The sequence below is a fragment of the Chrysemys picta genome, chromosome 11 (assembly GCF_011386835.1).
Source record: "Chrysemys picta bellii isolate R12L10 chromosome 11, ASM1138683v2, whole genome shotgun sequence".
NCBI lineage: Eukaryota > Metazoa > Chordata > Testudines > Emydidae > Chrysemys > Chrysemys picta.
In genome coordinates this window covers 28,468,514-28,491,814 of record NC_088801.1, presented here as the reverse complement: position 1 = coordinate 28,491,814, position 23,301 = coordinate 28,468,514, and the positions used below count along the sequence as shown (strand labels likewise).

Genomic DNA, 23,301 nt, shown 5'->3' with positions numbered 1-23,301 from the left:
AGGGCTGACAATATATGGGGTAGATTAAAATTTATAATAATGGTAGATATTTAATTATATTAAAATTATATTAAAATTCTAATCACAACATATACAACTTGTGAAAAATATGTTCTATCTTGCGCTCTGCACCAGTTCTACATTATTAACCCTAATAGATGTATGTGAGTGTGACTATGTGAGAGAACAAATTAAATTCTGAAATGTATTTGGATTAAAGCAGCAACAGGAAAACTTACAGTGCCCAACCAATAAGCTACATCTTAGAAATCATGCTTATCTCTTGTATTAACTACATATATCTGGCTGTTGTCATCCTAGAATTGTTTACCCTGAGCTAATCTTCATTCCCCTCTGTGGGACAAGATGAATAGTGTACATGGAGTCCATGCTTTGTGTTTATTGAAATAGACTGAGATTTTTCTAATAAATAATGTGCAAATAAAAAAAATAATCTTAATAGTACGAGTTGCACAGAAGAGAGGACAAGCAAATGCAAAGAGAATGCTTAGATAAAGTCTGTATACGTGCAGGGTTCTTTCACCTCTATGATTAGTGAGAACAACAAGCCTTTATCCTATTAAATTAAGAAAACTTTGCTGTGGTTGATAGGGTCATTCATATTTATTAGTTTCTCTGGAGGCAATGTTGAAGGAGCTTCTTGGATGTCACAGATTTGCATATGCATGATACCCTATGTGTCATCCAGGAGACAATGCATCAGACAAGAGACAACCGGGGCGGGTGCTAAGATTTAAGAAGGACCTGATCTGTAGTTAGATCTCTGTGCTGCCAGGAAAATGTTAATTTCACTAGTCTCTGTTAAGGGGTATTTTTCTTCACACTTACTTTTATAAAATCTGCAGTATATGAGACTTTCTTTGTTACGCTCAAAAATCAAATTGCAGTCAGGTGGGACACACACATTACAATCCTCAGAGCAATAGATGATCACTTTTCCCACAAGACTAGCTCAAATCTCTTGCTTTATGGAGACAGCTTCCATTTGAGGCAGATGATTGTGCTGCTGTTAGTATAAGCAATAACTAAAAATCCTCCATTTTAGCTGTTTTGGGGCACTACACCCCTTGCCCCCAGCATTTTCTTTTTAATGGTTAGTGATTTTTAAGGTATGTTTTGTTAATACCATAGAACATCCTAAAGGTCTGATTCTGCTACCTTTATTCAAATGGTCTTGCTGAAACAAATGGGAATGTTTACATTGTAATGTATTGCCCAGGGAAGGGAAGGATTTCAGAATCTGACTCTATACTATTCACTCTCTTGTCTACACACAATGAAAAAAAAAATACTTTTGAGAACTAACATTTCCACTCTTTTCAATTTTCCTGAGAACCAAACTTCTTTAAGCAAAAAACAGGGAGGAAGGTGCCAGCTTTATTGCCCAAAGAGAACAGAAACAGCTTTATGAATATAAATAAAAAGGACAAGATCGTAAAAATCTTTACTCATGTGCGTAGTACAATTGATTCCAGTGGGATTAGAGGGGTAAGTAAGGTCTTGCAGGAGCAGGTCCTAATTTTCTAGGAAAAGTGCTTTCAAAATTAAAAAGCATTTCATGTAGCTTTCCTTGGGATTCATTACTTTAAAATGCTTTGCTTACATAACAATCCATTTCCCTTGAAATCTCCCTTGCTAGCTTTCCATGCTTTAGCATTACGTACTGCCACAAATAGGGCTGACAGACAAAATTTCTTAGTCAAATAAAATAAAAATCATTTCTAGTTGTAGGTGTTTCAGACGTGCTAATGGGACATGTTCAGTAGCTTCCTTCCTATCATGTAGTCTTAATATAATCTCCAATATGGATCTTTGCCATTACAGACTGAAACGAGTGTGCCAGGTCCCAGAGTCAAACATTTATCTAAACAAAACTTGAGTCAGTCATGTCATGTTTGTACTGCTATGTGCCAGAACACTCTCTGTCTGCCTCCAGAGTGTTGGACTTCAAAGCAGCAAATGTTCCTTATGAAAAAAGATCTAAATAACTGACCTGATTTGGAAACTTTCCACACTTGACTATCACGGATGTGCGCACTCCCCGCTGATGGCTTTCAACCCCACAGAGAGAACTCCAACGAACATGCACGCATGCATACGCACCCCACTTTGTCTGATGATGTGAAGTGTGGCTTGTTGCCAGGCTAAGAAGTCAGTTGTTCCAGTATGCCTCATAAACTCTCCTACTTCAAAAAGGGATTAAAATTTAGAGCTTCCTTTCATAACAAAGATCTGAAAAGAAAGATATCTGCCGCACAAGATTTAAAAAATAGATAGATTGAAAGGGCTAATTGTAATGGCTGCCAAGTAGGGGACAAGAGCTTAAATCATTTCATTCCCAATTTCTCCAGGCTAGCAGGGCTGGGAGCACAGTAAAGGCAACCCCTGGCAGTGGGTGAAGAGCACCACCAGTTTCTCCACTTCCTTTTGCTGATACTTGGAAAGTGACATTGTGGATCTGGAGGGAGCCTCTTCCAGCCAGAGGGAAGATTATTACAACTCAGAGTAACTATAGGAGGTGAACCTTTCCCCTTAAATAGAAAGCATCATTTACTTTATATTCACAATGCAGTGCCTTCAGCAGATCACTAAACCCATTCATTGGTGTAAACTTTCTAAGGAGAAAGCTTCATCCCCTGGAACTTTTAAAACTAAAAACCACACTCCGCAGAGCAATCCTACACCAGGAGAAGATAAACTAGATGATTGAAAGGTTTTTCCCTCTCTCATTCCTGTTTTTGACATTTTAGGGTTTATTTTGGTTCAATATATTTAATGGACATTTCCACTCAACACTAATTTCAATGTTTATTCCATTAACACAATGACATGATAAAGATTTACAACAATTTGATAGTCCGATATTCTCCCCCTTTTACATATCTTTAAATTCTCCTATATCTAATGTGCAATAACAGACCTGGATATAGACCTAACCATTATTCCAAACATGTTATTTGCAAACTGAGTTCAGCACCTAGATAATTAGTTGTTTTCAGCGGCAAGCTGTTGCCATGTTTGTTAAGTGCTGGGCAAATATTCTATTTCACTTCAAGCCAGTGAAAGATTCTGTGTGGCATAGAGCAAAACCTTACTCATTCTTTTTCTGCCACAACTCACCTTGACTTCAGTGAAAGTCTGGCTAGAATAAGAACAAAGTAAAAACTGAGTAAAGGCTTCAGGATTTGGCCTATAAGAATTACATAGTTTATATAGATACAATAAATCTCCATATAATACTAAAAATGATACAGCAGCCCTTTGACAGATACTTTATCTAAAGGTTTGCCAATTTTTGGTAGCTGCAAACAAATAAAAAAAGAGCAGAGCATGAGAGAACCATTCTTCTAGCAGTCCTGTTTTATCAAAGGAAACACTTCAGTTTTCCATCAGGACAATGACTGACAAAACTGAACTGCATTTACTGAGAAGCAGCCACTTCACTGGCAGACTTACCAGGCTATTATGCTATTATGGGGCTGAGTTCTCCCTAAGGCATTAATTACTGGAAATTACCACCTGAAGACTCAGCTCCCTCCTTTTGTGATTGGTTTTATGCTGCAGAGCATGGTGATGAAAAAACAGATGTCTGCACTAACCCATATCTCTGGAATAGCAGGATAATCAGACAAATCATCCCCCCTGTACTTTCACTTGTCTGGGTGAGGCTGAGGAAGAGATGATGCTATTTAATTTAAGCTTCTAGTGATCGTGGCATGGTTAACTTCAGCAAAATAAATGTGTAATTTTGGAACAGTTTACAAAGCACAGTAAGTTATTAGTCACCGTACTTGCTGGGTTATCGCCAGGTTTTGTAGGCAAAATACTGATAAAAGAAAAAAGCATTAAATCTGTAGTGCTTTTCACCTACAAGAGGTCTGAGCTTGCTCCTATTGAAGTCAGGAGAAGCAGAATGGAGTTATCCATTATAATAAGTGATACAGTATCACAGGCAGACCTAATATCCACACCCATAGTTAAGGTTGCCTAAAACTTTGCATTAAATAAGCCTCTGCTTTCATTTGCTTGTAATTTGATCAGACTAATTATTTGGGCTGAAATTTTCCTTACTCATTTGCGGCCTCAGACTGATTTTTCATTTTATTTCGGTTTTGTTTTAAGTGTCAGCAAAAACGCCTGAGCCTTTTCCAAGAGACAGGTACAGGAAACTGGGTAGTGTTCAGTGTTCAATATTTTCCCTAGCCCTGTCTTTGAAGAGCTTTAGTGCTTCCTTGGCTTGAAACAGGAATTTAAAACTTGGCAGAGGGAATCATCCTGGGCCAGAGAGTGACTTTTTGCTGTCCCCATGAAAATATAGCGGCTTTGTCTGAGTTTTAAATTCCTGTTTGTGCCTCTGAAATCACCACACATGCTCAGTAGAGTTTATTAGGAGAGATTGAATGTTTAGCGATATTAGCAATCTGCACTGAATATGCTCCAGCCCCACAGCTGGAGTAACATACCCTTCACACTGAATGTGCTCATAGGCATACAGCTAGAGCACTGGAGGAGGGTAGGAGATGGTTAACTGTGGCAGCTGCTGCTCCTTTGATTTAAGGAGGATCCACTGGGGGCCAGGCAGTGAGGGAGTGCTACACTTGAGAAGTGCTGGACTACAAAGTAACAGAAGTACCATAAACGATGCTATCTCCATCTCCCCAAAAATGTGCCAGAATGGCACCCTTGAGCATTCTGGCAGGACTCGAGTACTGATGCCAGGAGAAGAGCATGAATTTTAGTCTCACTTCTTTCTTTGGTGTTAATAATTCTCTGCCTGTGCAATCTTAATTCAGTCCCCGTTGTGATACAATCTTTCATTACGTGATCTCATCCTATTTGTTCTAAAGGACCCCAGCTTCATTTCATGGCTAGGATGGACAGTGAATGAGAAAGTACTACAAGATGAGAAAGGGCAATCTCTTCATTAAGGCAGTGCACTGGCACCTAAGAAATCTGGCTGGTATTCCAAGTTTCACTACCAATAACTCATCTCATGTCAGGTAGACGATTATAATACATATGTATTATACTTATATATACTATATATTGTACTTCTAATACAGTAGTTTCACAATGAACGGTGGTGTTCAATGTTTAATAACAGAAAAGCATTACAAGGCAAAGAAAGGCAAAGAAAGACTCCTGGATGAGCCAAGAAAACACCCACCTTCCCACTATGGACTGGAATAGCTGAGCCATGTTAATTTATATCTAAAAATAAATGCAGTTCTTCATATTAATCTTTGATTATAAAGAAGAGAATTGTATATGTTGTTTGTGTATTTCTTTACTGGGTATGAGCGACAGAGTAAGAACTGACCCAAACCTTTAAGGATTTGAAAGAAGATGGTTTTGAATTTTCTCAGCTGAAAGTAGATGCAATGAACTTCACAAAAAAGTTACTTTTCCTTCAGTATTTCCAGCTGCACTGAAACTAGGAAGCACTAGACATCAACCAAGAAAACTTGGGGTAACAATCAAAAGGGTCTGAGTGACTTATTTTTCAAAGTCAAAGTCACAGACCCATTTTCAAAGGCCCTGGCTACACTGGTGCTGTACAGCGCTGCAATTTGCTGCGCTCAGGGGTGTGAAAATGCCCCCCCCCCCAAGCGCAGCGAGTACAGCGCTGTAAAGCGCCAGTGTAATCAGAGCCTGCAGCACTGCACGCTCGCTCGCAGCACTGCAAGCTATTCCCCTCGGAGAGGTGGAGTACATACAGCGCTGCGAGAGCTCTCTCGCAGCGCTGGCGGCGCGACTAGACTCACACTTCACAGCACTGCTGCGACAGCGCTGGGAAGTCCCAAGTGTAGCCAAGGCCCAAGTCACTTGGATGCCTAGGAACCTAATCCACTGGAATTTAGGCTTCTAAATGTCTAAGTGACTTTTGGAAATGGGTCTTAGACTCCTAAGTCACGTAAGATACATCTGCACAGCATTCTGGAGTGAGCGGGAGCGAGCCTCCCAGACTATGTCAAGAGACTTGGGCTAACAGGGCTTGCACTAATGCTCTAAAAATAGCTGTGCAAAGAACCCTTTGAAGTTGTGACTCAGGCTGGAGCTCGGGCACTGAAGCCTAGGAAGGGGGCAGGGCTTGCAAATTCAAAGCCCTATACAACTATACAACTAGTTTTAGAGGGTTAGTCCAAGTCCCACTTCCTGAGGAAGAGCTGTGTATGGCTCAAAAGCTTGTCTCTCAACAACAGAAGCTGGTCCAATGAAAGATATTACCTCACCCACCTTGTCTCTCTAATGAACAGGCCAGTTAATGGTCAGGTATCAGCAAGGACAGAAGAACAAAGTGTCTGCATATGACCAGTGCAGAACTAACAGACCAATACAAAACAAAGAACCTTTAATAACCTTTGACGAAACTAGCTGCAAATTTATGCAGATTTATGCTTCCATAGTCTGGGGCTTCAGAAGCTCCAGGCTGGAGCCTGCAACGTGCATCCTCCCTCCTTGACGGTCCACCCAGACTGAGCTGCTCTCTTGTATCTTGGTGCTCCAGGGGAAGCATGCCCAGCAAGGATGAGGGGGTGTGGCTTCCTCTGCCCAGAGTGTGGAATTAATCCCTTCCTGCCCAGTGTGGGGCAAGCACACCCCATCACAGGGTGATACAGGGAAACTGTAGCTGCAGCTGCATAGCTCACCCAGCTTGTAAGCCAGCTGAGCATGGAACTCAAATTCCATCTTCCCTACCTTAGCATTTCTCTTGGAGGCAAAGCAAGGGGTTGGCAACATAACCTAAAACCTGTGCCCTCCCCTGGAGGAAATAGAGGGGGTTGAAAGATTTCTCCCCACTCTGCCACAGCAATTCAGGAGAGAAATGGGGAAGGGGAGCACAGATGGACTGGATTTAGGGATGGGGTATCCCTGAGAGGAGAAGAAGAAAAGCACAGACACAGAGGTTAACTTAAGTGGGGGGGGGGCGATGGGCGGGGGGTGTTATGCAGGCTAGCATCCTGAGAGGGAAGGAATAGAGTAGGCAGAGGCTCAGGTTGGTACCTGACAGAAAGGAAACCCAGATGTCCTGGGATGTCATGAATATACTTGTGCCACTATAAAGATGTGCAAAACATTCTTTTCTGTGTTCTGCATCACTACGTTTAAGGATTCTCCTTGCTTTTCTGCTGCAATACAGAGGTGTTCTGAGGCAATTCCAGGGGGCGCACACAGGTGGGCTTTCTCTCTCATGCAGACCTTACATTTGTTCTTTCTTACTTGAATCTAAAATAAAACATTCAGAGTGTAAATTCAGATTTGTATATAGAATGTACAAACAGGACGATATTGTACTGTTGGAGGCTGGTGAAGGAGGCCAGGGGAATAAGAGCTAAGAGGGTAAACAGCATCTTTGACATTGCAGCAGGTCTGCCTCCCTCTCCTGTTATGGTATCTGCTTGTCGAACCCCTGGAGCCTCCTCAGCCACATAAGATCTGGACAAGGTCTTACTGACCCCATCATTCAATTTTCCCAGTGGGTGAATCCTGCTTCATTGAAAATCAATGGGAGTTTTTCCAATGACTTGAATGAGTCCAAAATTCTTAAATCTGCCGATGGAAGTTCCACAGCTCAAAGCATTAAAGAAAATGTTATATTCCAGGGATAAGATACAATAAAGATGGACAAAGAAAATCAAGGGTGGCAAGTTGACACAGCCTGTATCATAAGCAAGGGAGCAGTAGGAGATGAAAGACAGGATGGAGGCAGGGACAAAAAAATGTGGAGAGCCTTTAAGGTGATGATGAGGCATTTGAAAGGGATGCATGAGACAGAAGGCCATACAGGGATGCAAGAAGGGGTGGGAGATTCAAAGTGGCAGGCAAAGCATTCACAAGAAGCATGTTGGGTAGGCTTGAGAGTTGTACTGCAAGAACTGGGAAAGCCAGCTAGCATTTAAAATGTTCCGTTTATGCAACATTTCTGGACAAAATATTTACATATTTTCTTGAAAGTTTTCATTCTTGCAAGAAAACTGGCAAAGGCTGTTGCACTGGGTGTGGTATCTAGAGAAGATGATAGGGGACTTGGCAGTAGGAAAGTTCTGTTGCTCATGTAACAAGAAATTGCCTCATATTTATCATTGGAATCACACACTATAAGTGGGAGATGTAAATCTCTGTGCATCCTTTCTCCTCCTCTAGTTTTATTTCAAGAGGAGGCAATGCTGGTTTCTAACATACCAATATTTCTAACATACCAGCTCTGTTCAATAGGTGTTTCCAACATTGGGTACCAGAGGGTAGACAACCCTCTGGCTGCTGATACGGTTTTAAAAACCATGTCATCTACCCATCGTGGGAGCAAGTTTAATAAAAAGATGCTCCAAACTGTGCCAGCAGCCAACAAGTTGTCTACACTAGGGCTCCAAAAGTTGTTAACACTGGCACAAAAACATTCCTAGTGTAGAAAAAGATTAGGATTCAATCTTTTTGTCACATTGTGACAGAGACGTTCTTTCCCCATCCTCTGATGCCCCAGGAACTGCTCAGGCCCACTTTCTTTTAGCGTTCAGTCTGTATTGTATTCTAAATCCTTCCACCAACACCAGTTCAGAACATTATAATTTTTAATCTCCACATCTTTCAGTCCCTCTTTACCAGGGCCTTAGAGGGGACAATGAGATCTCCATGTCTTGGGACCTCTTGCAGTCTAGACCCAGCTAGCCATGTCCTCCCACTTGTAACATTTCCTTCCTGGCTTTTATCAAGTTAGCTAGCTGAGGGCTAATTAGTTCCTTATCTCCCCAACCTTTCCTTCTGATTAGCTATTTTCTCAGTCAGACGTCACCACAGAAACTAATTGAGGCTACAGTGATCAGAGTGCTGATGCATCTCTCAGACCTCAGCACTCTGTCGCACAGGTATGACAGATCTCCTTTCCCCTCACCCTCAAATGTAACAAATTTTCTCTAGACACCATTTTGGAACAGATAGCAAAGACTTCATTTTAAGTCAACTGTGCTATCAAGAGACAGTTCACTATAATAGGGTTATTTGTCCACGATACATATGGTAGGGTGTTTTACTGCAATATATTAAAAGGAAATCGATACAGTCAACATTTTCCAAAAGCCTAGAGAATTCACTAAAGAATTCCAACTATACACTGCATTATATATGAAATTCTGGGTTTAAAACAGGTAATATTTCATAGATTTAGGTATGTAAGACTAGTAAATGGAAACTTACTGTGCACTAAGTAAGAATACCATTGTACGTATGGATCAAAACAAGCATATCCCCATGACCTAATTTTAGCGCACAGGTTCAAAATAAAAATCTGACAAAAACTTGTTTCAGATAGCATTTATCCTCTCCAGGTGGACACTAGTTTCAGAAGTTGTACTACAGTGCTTTCTGTTTCTGTCATGATCAAAGGAAACCGTGTGCAGTGAGAAGTGGAAAAATGTTTTCCAAACAATTGAATTTTAAATCCAACACCAGCAGCTATGTTATTAAATGTAGCTTTAACTAACAATAAGCCCCATCCTAGAAGGCCTGAGAGTTCAGAACTCCCCAACAGACTGAATGGCAGTTCCTTGCATAGAAGGACTTTCAGGATTGGGCTTTGAAGTTCTGACATGTTGCATTCACACAACATTTTATTCACACCAAATTTATTCTGGCAGAAAGAAGATTAACAGATAAGGCTAAGTCACCTGAATTTTCACACACTTGTTCATCACATATGTATAGCAAATTACAACAAAATTGTAAAAATAGAGAAAAAATTCAACATAATTGCCACCGCAAAGTTATATCCACATTCAGAACAGTGGTTTAAAGTTTAACTTGATTGCAAGTTAGGTATAATAATAGATGAAATGGAGTGAGCGTCACACACTTTGTTAGATGTGTTTAAAATCCAAATAGAACTAGGGACTCAATTTAGCAAAAGTCTCTCTCTGGCTTCCATGCAGTAATAACTCCAAAGTATTTAGTTCCATGTCCTTGAGCAATGAAGATCCCAGATGGATTCTTTCATCAAAAAGGGCCCATAAGATAGTTTTGTCTAGCTTATTTATAAACCCAAATACTTTAAATTTTTCATTAAATCCAAATATTTTTCTTTAACCCTCAGCCACATCTATAAGAGAAAGATTGAAAATAAGTACTGATAGGCAAAACTAAGACAGCTTTGCAAAATGTCTCATTTTTGCCTTGGCTAACGTAAGCCAGGAGTTGGCCCCATTTTATCTCAAGTGCTGAAGTTCAGGGGAGATTAATTTAATTTTCCATACAAAGCCAGTTTCATGCCATTAAGATTAAATCAAATAAATATACTCCCTGCTAAACTGTAATTGTAAGTTACAAGGTGTTTCATTTTGAAATGTTATATGAGAATATATAAGCAGAAGTTTGGGACAGATGATATTCCCATACTGTCTAGATACACCCAACTGATTTAATACTCCACCACTCATTTTGTACATTAGGACTCATGGATTTCAAACTAAAGGTTTCTCCTTCTCCATGTCAGAAATTGGCAACATTGACTCATTGCTCTGGAGCGGAAGGAAGACACACCTGGTTTATTGTTTGGATAAAGGTGTTGGGCTCTATATAATGAGCAACCTGAGGTGATTATGGAATAACCTTACTGGCCAGCTTTTGCTTATATAAGGGTTGTTCGATTCGCTACTTATTTATTTATAAAATGCACCTATCCCACATACAAGATGCATGTACAAACTGTTGTACAAAATAACTTGTTATGTATGGGGCCACTGAAGTTCAGGGGATGCTACGAAAGGTTCTATTATCAGCCTCTCAAGCAAGAATTACAAGTTTGTTAGGCCTTAGCTATACAGAGAATTCACCATGACTACAGCAATCAGTAGCCAGGCACTCTAAGGGTGAAATCCAAGCCTCATTGAAGTTAATGGCAACGCTCCCAGGATTTCACTCCTAGTGCAGAATTTATCTATCCATTGTACTTATATGTCCCTTATTACTCATAGCTCAGGACAATCTTTAATGCATTTATCCTTGCAATATCCCTGTAAAGTATGGAAGTATTATAATCTCCATTTCACAGATGGGGAACTGAAGAATAGACAGTCTAAGGGCTTGTCTCTACACGAATAACTAGACAGCAGCAAGGTGGGGTGTGAATCTGCTCCACACTAACTGCCATGGACTAACTACTCATGTGCACCTTGCTGACGTTCATTAAACAGTTCGTTAATGAGTTTTGCTCTACTCCTTTTTCAAAGGGGACTGGATAAAGAGCATTGACAAACTATTATTGTGAATCAGCAAGGTGTACATGTACAGTTAGCCCATGGTAGACCGGCGCAGGGTAGATTCACACCCTAACTTATTGGGAACTAAATGTTCATGTAGACAATGGGTTTCAATGGGAGTCAAGCTCCTAAATACCTTTGAGGAGCTGGCTCAAAAGGCAGTCTTGTAGAACAGCGGAGAATTGAATAAGGTCATCCAAGTCAGCATCGTGAGCATTGGGCCATCCTTCTTCCTTCAGGTAGATAAGGCCTTAGCATGAAGACAGAACTGCCCTCAAAGCATACAGGTCCGTGTTTCTGTACATCAGCAAGGCAGCGTTTGGAAACTTGCACTGCCAGTTCTGTGCTTCACCTGATTTAAAGAATAGGACCCAAAGCTATAAACCTATCATCTTTCATGAGCACTATACTTCATTTAAAGTGAATTATAAATTCATTTTAAATTTGTTTAAAGAATAATCAAGCTATGCTAATATATTCATGTGTTTTTGTGCCATAATACAGCAAGTCCTGGTGACCTGACTGTGGTTTACATCAAATAAATGTTGACAGTGAATAATAAAACTCAAGTCATCCCAAGTTAAATATTTATACTTTGATCTGAAACGGAACAGCTTTCCTGTGACATTTTAGTGTTTTATATTTCCTTCTGTGTGTTTAAAGGCAGGAGTCTAAATACCAGTCATTTAGTGATGATAGCTTTCTATATATTACAGCTACTAATGTTTTTAGCTCTTTTCACAGCAGATTTTAATTTGAAATGTGATTTGTTTTTCCCCACATTCTGTTTTTTAAATTGGATTTATGAAATTGCAGGAGATGTAATGGATTAGCTGATGGTTGAAAACAATTTTAAATCAGAATTGGAACGAGCTCCTACAATGCCTTCTAGCCTTCTAAAAATCCAATTCCATATTGTGTTGCTAAATAAAGTGGCCAGGTGTTTTTTTTAGCTTTCATTCAGATTCAGCAATTAGAGATAAATTAGCTGTATATCTGTGATCATTAATTTCATCTAAGGAGCTGCCTTATGATGAGTTAAAGTTCTGCTTTTAGTAAATTCTGAGCAAGAAATATATTTCTAGTCCCTAGTGTTATTACAGTAGTCTATACACAGTTGGAATATAAATCCATAATTCAGCTGCCTACATTCTCTCTTCACCTATCCCAACCCTCAGAGAAGAAAACATGTAATAAAAAAACTAAAAGTCCTTCAAGCTTTGCATTAAATTGATGAGTGTATGCACACACAGTTTTCCAATTGTTTGTGTGTTTCATTATGTGCCTATGCTTATTTGGAATCTTAGCCAGATTCAATGGACTATTCGATGACACATGCTAAGACAGAATACAGTAATTTATACCACTGGGTAAGAAGCAATAGCCACATTTGTCTTACTCTCCAGACTTTAATATAAAAAATAGTATTCCTGGTGGTTAAAGTTAAAATTAATAGTTCCAGTAATTAACCAAAATTATTTAGATATAATAATGCTCTCTCCCCTCCCAACTGCACTGGAAGCTGCGTATGTGCAAATATATTCAAAACCCTCCTCTCTGCAGCTGTAGGAATTTAGGCCTACATCATATCTGAGATCCATCCAGAACTCTCTACCCACGCAGAAGAATGGGGGAAGTCAGCCCCCACTACAGGATATTGTTTCACTTTCCCAGGAGCCTGCCGATGGTTCCATGCAATTGGGACCTGCACAGGGAGAGGAGGTAAACTAGGGGGGAGTGAAAACTACAGAGTTTAGGCAGGCAAGACAACACAGCTCAAGTCTCTCATCTTTGTTCTGGCCCTTCCACTGCTGTTCAATACTGACAGTATTATACTGTACCTCTTTCTGCAATACTTCTACATTCTTTGGGATGTGCATATCAGGCCATTTTAGTGGGAGTGGTTGAACCAGCTGAAGCTGGAAGTTTCACAAAGTTCAGACTATTCTCAAATTAAACTGGAATTCATTAATATTTTTCCCTAGAAATGTATTTTAACTCTAGCTAAAATAGTCTTCTCTGCTCAATATTTGGGAACGACCCACACCCTTAAAGCTAGACTGGCATGAATAGATAGCCCTCAGGGCACCAAATTGCCCCAAATTTCCTGGTGCCTTACGCAGCTGCATGCTGCTCCACAGGCAGTCCAACGTTCCCTGGCCAGCTGAGCCAGCCAGGAAAGCTGTCCCCGCCTCTGCTCCACCTCTTCCCCAAAGCTCCCTCCCCTGCTCCACCCCTGCCCCCACTCCACCCCTTCAGCTGAGCTACATCCTTGGGGACTGAAGCAGGGGTGAGGCTCGGCCTGCACTCACTAGGCAGCGGGAAGTGGAGTGACCCAGCCCCAGCCTGCTCCGCTCTGCCGGCGAGTGCTGGGGTGCGGTTCCCCCTGGCCCCCAAAGTCTCAAGGCTGGGAGCCAGAGGAGTGGAGCAGAGCGTGTTGAGGCCAGGTCGCTCCACTTCCCACCGCCCTGTGAGTGCTGGGTCAGGCCCAACCTGCAATCACCAGGCGGCGGGAAGTGGAGCGACCTGGCCCCAGCCCGCTCCGCTCCACCAGCTTGTGCTGGGGGCAGTTCCCCCTCCCCCCCAAGCTTGCTCCTGCCCCCGCACGGAGGCCTGGGCCCACGGAGGCCTGGGGCGAGCCCCCCCCTTGCAGGGGGGCTGTGTAGGGCACCAAAATGTCTAGGGACGGCCCTGGATGCCCTATATGCATCTCAGAATCAAAGAAATGTAGGGCTGGAAGGAACCTCCAGAGCCCATCTAATCCAGCCCCTTGAGCGGAGGCAGGAATAAATGTACCCAACAACATTCCTGAGAGGTGTGTCTATCCTGTTCTTATAAGCTTCCAGTGACAGGGATTCCACAACCTCCCTTGGAAGCCTATCCCAGTACTTAACTATCCTTATACATCTACCCTTCTAGCTAGAAAGTTTTCCCTAAAATTGAACCTAAATCTCCCTTGCTCCCAGGGCTGGCTCTAGGCACCAGCCGACCAAGCATGTGCTTGGGGCGGCACCTCAGAAGGGGCGGCCAATGTTGGGGTGGCGGGGGGCACTCAAGGGTTTTTTTGTTTGTTTGTTTGTTGGGGGGTTTTTTCTTTCAGCCGGGCAGCGCAGGGGTGTTTTGGCAGCGCGGCGCGGGGGGGGGGGGGGGGGCGGGGGCTTCGGCGGCGCTGGGGGGAGCGGGGGTTTGGGCGGAACGGCACAGCGAGGCGCTGGGGGGAGGGCGGGGGTTTGGGCGGCCCAGCGCAGCGCTCAGGGGGACGGGGGGGGTTGAGCGGCCCAGCGCTCCGGGGATTTGGGCGGCCCGGTGCAGTGCTTGGGGGGGGGGGGGGAGGGTTGGGCGGCCCGGAACGACCCAGCACTGGGGGGGTGGGGGGGGAGAGGGTGTTACAGCGGGGCGGCGCTCTTCTTTTTTGCCTGGGGCGGCAAAAATGTTAGAGCCAGCCCTGCTTGCTGCAGAGTATGTGGATTACTTCTTGTCCTACCATCAGTGGACATGGAGAAAATTTATCACCATCCTCATTATAACAGCCCTTAACATAGTTGAAGTCCTATCAGGTCCCCCTGTCCCTTTTCTCAAGACTAAACATACCTAGCTTTTTTAGCCTTTCCTCATAGGTCAGGTTTCCAAACCTATAAAACATTACTACTGCTCTCCACTGGACTCTTTCCAATTTGTCCACATCTTTCATGAAGTGTAGCAGGCAAAACTGAACACAATAATCCAGCTGAGGCCTCACCAGTGCCAAGTAGAGAGAACAATTACCTCTCATGTCTTTTATGTAACTCCTATTAATACACCCCAGAATGATATTAGCCTTTTTTGCAACTATATCACACTGTTGTAGTGGATCACAAACTGAATATGAGACAATCACTAAATCCTTTCCTGCAGTATTGCTGTCTAGCTAATTATTCCCCATTTTGTATTTGTGCATCTGATTTTTCCTTCCCAAGTATAATACTTTGCACTTGTCTTTATTGAATTTCATCTTGTTGATTTCAGACCAATCTTTCAATTTGTCAAGGTACTTTTCAATTCTAATCCTGTCCTCCAAAGTGCCAACCCTCTCAGCTTGGTGTCATCCACAAATTTTATAAACACTCTCCACTCTGATGAAAATAGTGAATAGTTCTGGGCCCTGGACAGATGCCTGCAGGACCCCACCAGATACATCCTTCAAGTCTGACAGCAAATCATTGGTAACTACTTTTTGACTAAGGTTTTTTTTCAACCAGCTGTGCATCCACCTTATAATAGTTTAATTTAGACCACATTTCCCTATGAGAATGTCATGTGGGACTATCAGTGGGAGTATATATATTCTGTGTTGTTTACAATTTAATATATTACTATTCATTATTGTGATAGTGCACACAGGCTCCAGTCAGGGATCAGGGCCTCACTGTTATAGGTACTGTATACACATATAATGAAGAGAGTTCCTGTCCCAAGGAGTTAAATCTCCTTTTTCCATATTCTCCATTTGTTTTCTCTCACCTTGCTTACCTCTCCATTTTTTAATTAAGCCATTTCTGTACATCCCTTCTCTTCTTCCTCCTCACCCCAGGTCTCTAACTAAGCAGAGCATAAACCAAATAACCTCTGAGTTCCAACTGAACTTTCAGGTTTGCAGAGTATAATCTTGGTCCTATAGAGTCAGTGATATATCATATGTAATATTCAGGCCATTTTGCAATTACACTAAACAGTCTCCTCTCCCTTTTTATAAGGTCTGCAAAGAACTAAAAACGAAGACATTGTAAAACTGATGTACCTTTTCATTCTGCAGATATTCTTCTTTGATGATTTGTTCAGTATTTTTCTTTCTTCTGCCTTCAAATGCATTTCCATGTATTAGTCAGTGCTGGCAGTACCAAAATGATCTAAATCTTTTTTATATTACCTTCACTGTTTTTCACTGTTTACATTGCTCTTCGTTATTTACTTTTCCTCCCAATTTTGGTATCATTTGCAACCTTGAGAACCTTTTCTTCAAAACCATCAGCCAAAGTCATAAATGCAAATAATAAAAACCTGACAACTACATGTTCGTGTTACTTATTTACAAAAGCAGATACAAAAGAATTACTCTCTCCTATGTCCTTATCATGTTATTAATTCCACACTATTGCTCTTTAAAGGGGAAGGTTTTTTTCCCCCTTTATGTTTCCCCATTGACTATACATGGTAGCTAAAATGCATTTAATATATACTCCTTGTGATACTGGCAGAGCAGGTGCCAGTTCATGCTAAGGCCCCAGACCTCACTCACAAATGCATAGCTGGAAAGCAGTCTGGTTTACCCTCAAAAAGAAGAACAGGAGTACTTGTGGCACCTTAGAGACTAACAAATTAAAAATTGGTATGATGTCCATCTGCTTGCATTTGGAAAGGAAGATGATGTCTGTCTGTATCTGTACGAGTTTTTTCATGAGGTTGATGGATTTCCACTCCATACGGCTAAATGCAGTGCCTTGCATAATGACAGGTTTCAGAGTAGCAGCCGTGTTAGTCTGTATCCGCAAAAAGAAGAACAGGTGCCACAAGTACTCCTGTTCTTCTTTTTGCGGATACAGACTAACACGGCTGCTACTCTGAAACCTGGTTTACCCTGTGTATTATGACCTTATGAATAGCATAGGAATCTGCGTGTATTGATCTCATTTATAACCTCTGTATCCCATGGTATGAATGTTTGCTTTAAATGTCTGTAATTGCAGAACTTGTCAAACAGGCAAAGAAACATTAATTAAGGTAAAGTGATCATCCTACACACAAGATTGCCTCGTTTGCCTTCAATGGGCCTTGTGTACCATCAAAGTATATAGACCATGTTGGCTGCATTCCTCACTTCCTGCAGGAAGGGAGGACCTGCACATGATCTCATCCCATCAGCTTGGATCCTGGGTTAAGGGGGATAAAACCCCTTGACAAGGAGAAACTAGGATCTCTATGCTGTCTGGACTCTGAGGGGCAAAAATTCTTAAATGTAAGCAAGAGATCCCAAAGCTGCTTGGCATAGGTTAGCCCCAAAGGACATTTAGAACTGCTTATTATAGAAGCTTATATTACAGTCTTAGATTTTAAAGGTAACATTTGTGTACGTATGTTTCCTGTTTTAACTTTGTAAACAACTCTTTTTTTTTTAAAAGTTAATAAACCTTTAGTTAGTTTGCTATAGGCGTTGTCTTTGGTTTGAGATTGGAGTACAATTGACCTTTGGGACTGGGAGTAACCTGTATATTATTGTGATTTTTGATGTAAAGGGACCATCTATCCCATAGTCTATCCCTCGGTGGCAAGACAGACTGGAATGCCCAAGGGGACTGTCTGTGACTCCATAGTAAGACTGTTATAGTGCTTTAGGAGTTCACACATTACTGGCTGGTGAAATCTAATTATAGATACAACCAGTTGGGGTGTCTGCCCTGCTTTTTGACAGTCTGCCCTGAGGTTGACACACTCAGTCATGAGCCACTCCAGACAGCATGACATTCCTTCTTATTTTAGTTTTATGAGATTTTTTTTTTCCAAACACCTCCTGCAATCCATCTATTTTTCAGCTCTCCCACTATCCATGATCCTGCATACTTGCTTCTTGACATATAATGGCTTTTGTTGTGTAGACATGTTGGGAACGGTCATTTTCCTCTTTAAGCACTTAACTCCTGTAATGATTCATGTAAAATGTCATGCACCAACTGAGAAGACAATCAGAAGCCCTTTGATTTTACTAGCATGTATGGGCCTAGTAAGAATTGTTCTTCAACCTCACTTTCCCCCCCTCCACCCACTCCCTCCCCAAAGTAGGGGTCAAGTTCTTCCATGGAAGTTATGGGTACGTATCAGAGGGAAATCAGTCAATGAGTGTGATCAGTACATATCCCAAGGAATGTGCCATAGTATGGACCTGTGGCAGTAGTACCAGTACAAGGGCATACTGCCATTTTCTAACCATGGTGCTTCTGTGAAGTACTCTTTAATCCCCAAAGAAACCGTTTTAGTGCAGTATACCTGCTTAAGTGACTTGCAGTGATTACAGGTAAAAGGGTAACAAGTTATGAGTATTCTGGAGTAGGGGCACCCTTGGCCCTGCCCAGAGTTGCCCCACAGAGAAACTGGGGTAAACACACATGAACCACTGAGCTCTGTCCTCTCTGTGCATTCATGTGGGGCCAGGAGGGAAAATTAAAGGTGGGCAAGAACCAGGCCGAAGTGAATCAGAGTGGGGACTCAGATGCTTTCATCACTTGGTTCAGCTGGGGTACTGTGTACATAGAGAGATTCCCCTACTGGGGGGCAAATACTTTACATGCAGATGTATTGTGTCAAATAGGCATGCTAGGGGATAAACCGGAGTAGTTAGCATAACAAAATTCTGTAATGTAGAGAAGATCGTTGTGGAATGGTGGATGGACAAAAGATGTTGTTACTTGACTGTAGGTTGAGGCTAAAATATGGTATGCTCTGGTCTCTTGACCATAGAAAGTAACTGGAATGTGGGAGAGTTGTGTGTGTTGTGACAGACCCAGACCAGTGGGGTACAGGAGTCTGATAGAGGGCAAATATACTGGTCACTGGATGAGTAGTTTTCTGTTCCTGAGTGACCAGAGCAGGGGCTGCACTAGAGGAATCAGGAACCTGCTAGAACCAGTTAAGGCAGGCTAATTGGGACACCCGGAGCCAATTAAGAAGCTTCTAGAATCAATTAAGGCAAGCTAATCAGGGCACCTGGGTTTTAAAAAGGAGCTCACTTCAGTTTGTGGTGTGAGTGTGAGGAGCTGGGAGCAAGAGGTGCAAGGAGCTGAGAGTGAGAGGGTGTGCTGCTGGAGGACTGAGGAGCACAAGCATTATCAGACACCAGGAGGAAGGTCCTGTGGTGAGAATAAGGAAGGTGTTTGGAGGAGGCCATAGGGAAGTAGCCCAGGGAGTTGTAGCTGTCATGCAGCTGTTACAGGAGGCACTATAGACAGCTGCAGTCCACAGGGCCCTGGGCTGGAACCCAGAGTAGAGGGTGGGCCCGGGTTCCCCCCAAACCTCCTAATTGACCTGGACTGTGGGTTCCCCCAGAAGGGAAGGTCTCTGGGCTGTTCCCCAACCCACATGGTGAATCTCTGAGGCAAGAAAATCCGCCAATAAGCGCAGGACCCACCAAGATAGACGAGGAACTTTGTCAGAGTGTATATGGAGAATATGAGGCACGACATTGGTGCCTCTGGATAATAAAGTGTTGATGAATGTTGTTCAGTAGGTGATTGGTGGGTTTCAGTTGTGACTGTATCTTATAGTAGAAGTATATATGACGTAGGGTGGGTGGGTAAAAGAGGTAATATACAGGTTAAAGCTAGGTGTTGGTACAGCAGAAGTGTTAAGGTAGCTTTTGGGATATGCAATGTAGTATGTTACACCTGTATATTTATTTAGGTAACTGCAAGTGTATCTATATATTCATCTACCGTCTCTGAGTGCTGTTTCTATACATGGAAATGCTTAGGCTTTTTACTGCAAAGTTCTCTGGTATACAGGCATAGTCCCAACTTTAAAGTTTTTTGTCTGTTACTTTTCTTCACAGCATAATGTACTTTATGTTAATTCAGACAGTTCCAGGAACCAGAAGGATGTTACCTAACTCAGTTACTTGAGACATGTCTTACCTGAAGGTGCTCCCTTTCATTTTCCTCTAAGATCCTGGAAGAGCCGCTGTATTTTTTCATAAATTCATTTAACTTTCCCAGCTTTCCAGATGCTTTGCCCTACCATAGAAAAGCAAAGGTGCTAAAAACAGGGTCTGGGATCTGGCTGGGAAATTACACATGACACTAATTCGCATTTTCATAAATGTATATATTATCTTGCTATTCAAGTGACAAACACGTGTTATTGAACAGAAATAGTAAAGTTCACAGAGGTACTTAGCTAGCTTGTATTGATACTTGCCCTGCAACATTCCCAAATTACACTGCTCTACAGCCAAAATGCTTCTGAAATAAATGTAGTCAAACTTTACTAATTCTGGGTCACTGAGAACGAAAATGATGCTTAAAATTGTTGATTGGCTCTAGTTTTCAAGATATGCTATTGGGTCAGTATATACGACCCTTGACTTGGGAATGGCAGAGGATAAGTGAGTTATAAAGGGAAGGGATCTCAATTTAAACCAGAAATGACTAAAATACAGCTTTGACTGGATCTATGAATAAATCTATGACTGGGTTTAGACAGTACTTGCTTTTTAGGCAAAACAATGAATGATGCAATCTGAAGCTGGTATTGCATCATACATGATATGAATTGCATCATGTTATTCCTAGAAGTCATGGATGATGCAATCATAACGAAGCTTACATCACTCTGCTGAACAAATTGCCCTATATCAGCTCTAGAAATCATACAGTGTCGTGCTCTCTTATTTGTCAGTGTTTGATTTTGCAAAGGGACACATTTCTGTTTAGCCAAAGTGAGCAGAGATGCCTCCTACTTGTGTGAACAGTGCAGATAACTTCTGCTATGTTTGTGGTGAAGTGACTTTTGCATCACAAAAGCGCAGTATAACCACTATGGTTAAGAAAGCCTATCACCTTTATTTTGGCTGCAAAATTGGAGATCAGGACAAGAGGTGGGCCCCACCCATATGCTGCAACACTTGTGCAACAAATCTTCGCCAGTGGTTGAACAGGAAAAGGAAATCTATGCCTTTTGCAGTGGCAATGATTTGGAGAGAGCCAACAGATCATACCAGCAATTGTTACTTCTGCATGGTGCCTCCAGTTGGGAAAGGTGTGTCAAAGAAGAAAAAGTGGACTGTGCATTATCCAAACATTCCATCAGCTGTACGCCCAGTTCCCCACGGAGAAGGACTGCCGGTTCCTGATGCACCAGAATCACTCACTTGAGTCAGACGAGGAAGAGGATGAAACTTCTGGTCCTGAACCATCAATGTCACAGGACCCACATTTTCTCCCATCCTCCTCCTCTGAACCACACCTCATAACACAAGGTGAACTGAATGACCTCGTCAGGGATTTGGAACTACCCAAGAGTAAGGCAGAGCTGTTGGGCTCCAGACTACAGCAGTGGAATCTCCTGGCAGGTGATGTTAGGGTTTCCATGTTCCGTGAGCATCAAAAGGATCTTGTCCCATTCTTCTTCATGGAAGGTGATCTTGTAGCCTGCAACAACATCGATGGTGTGATGGCAGCCCTCAACATCGTTCACGATCCAGATGAGTGGAGACTGTTCATTGATTCATCGAAGACGAGTCTTAAAGCTGTTTCACTGCATAATGGCAATGTTTTGCCATCAATTCCAGTTGGTCATGCAGTCCATATGAAGGAAACCTATGACAACATGAAACAACTTTTGAGGTGCATAAACTATGACCAACATCAGTGGCAGCTTTATAGCGATTTGAAGGTTGTTGCTCTCTTGCTTGGTCTGCAGACTGGATACACAAAGTACTGCTGTTTTCTCTGCGAATGGGATAGTCGTGCAAGAGATTCCCACTACATCAAGAAAGATTGGCCACTCCGACAGTCATTGGAACTTGGGAGGAAAAGTGTTCAGCATCCACCACTTGTTGAATCAAGGAAGATTTTGTTACCACCCTTACACATCAAGCTGGGTCTGATGAAGAACTTTGTCAAGGCCATTGACAAAACACAAGCAGCTTTCAATTACCTCCGTGGAAAATTTCCAAGGTTAAGTGAAGCTAAGATAAATGAAGGTGTCTTTGCTGGTCCTCAGATTCATGAACTTCTTTGAGATGATGCATTTGACCATGCACTGCATGGCAAGGAAAAGACGGCATGGAAAGCCTTCCAGTTAGTGGCAATAAATTTTCTCGGAAACAACAAGGCAGACAACTACAGGTTGTTGGTGGAAAACCTCCTCAAGGCATACAAAAGCCTTGGTTGCAACATGTCACACATTTTTTGCACTCTCATCTAGATTTTTTTCCACCGAACTGCGGAGCAGTGAGCGTCGAGCACGGCGAGCGATTTCACCAGGACATTGCAACAATGGAAAAACGCTATCAGGGCAAATGGAGCCCATCAATGCTTGCAGACAATTGCGGGACAGTGACAAGAGATGCTCCATTTAATGAATACAAGAGACAAGCCAAGAAGCGCCGAGTAGACACTGAATAGGACTAAACTATGTACAGAATAGTTTTTTGCCTTTTGTTTCATAATAAATTTTATTTATATAACCCTTTTGCTGATTTTTAAAGTGTTACATAAACAGGACAGGTGAAATATTATCATGTAAAGCAACCATAAACACATGAAAAGACCTAGGTTTACAATTTATGATTAAAACTCTACTTTCTACACAATATATATATATAGACATAAAATGTACAAACTTAAATATCTTAGAAACAGTAGCCAGTTGTTTTAATTGTCATATTTGAATTCAGCACATCAAAATACATAATAAATAGCACATTTTATCTCTGAAGCAGACGACGTCTCAAAAATTGTAGACCAGTGTTATTTTTGCACCCCATGCATTCTCAGAAGCATCAATCACTGCTACACATATGTATTGTTTTGCAATTAGCAAAAGATAACAGAGTCTAGGCTGGAATAAAAGGTTAATGTTATTCTGACATCCTTTCCAAGGAAGTGATAAGGGTCAGTGAATTTTTTGGCAGTTTTCCTCCAGCTTTTGAGAAGCACTGCTCTGTGCTACAGAAATCACACTGCATATTAGAGACGGAGGAGGAGGAGATCATTTCCAGGGTCATGCCTCCAAAGATCACAAGTATAGCTGCTGGAACCAATCTAATTTAACTGCTAAATTAAACATGTTTACTGCCTCAGGGACCTCCATGAAAGAGAGGTAAAACTCTCCTGTTTCTTAAAACTGTGAAAGTATAATACAGCATGTTAGAAAGAGTGGCCTAGAAATTGTTTTCCAAAATCATGTTCCGTACATTGCTCCCTACATAATAAACAAATGATGTTTTATGAAATACAACCAGAGTTCCTTTTTACTCCTATATGAGACCAATATAGATTTTGAT

The 23,301-nt window shown here is 41.8% G+C and overlaps 1 long non-coding RNA gene across 1 annotated transcript in view; it reads right to left on the bottom strand.

Annotated features, from left to right (window-relative positions):
* Nucleotides 1-16,045: 16,045 nt before the first annotated feature.
* Nucleotides 16,046-23,301, bottom strand: part of LOC135974247 (uncharacterized) — a 93,182-nt gene continuing 85,926 nt past the window's right edge. Inside the window, exons 2-3 of the long non-coding RNA XR_010591472.1 lie at nt 19,928-20,026; nt 16,046-16,106 (exon numbers count right to left, since the gene is read on the bottom strand). This is a non-coding gene — a long non-coding RNA (uncharacterized LOC135974247). The remainder of the gene's footprint in view (nt 16,107-19,927; nt 20,027-23,301) is intronic.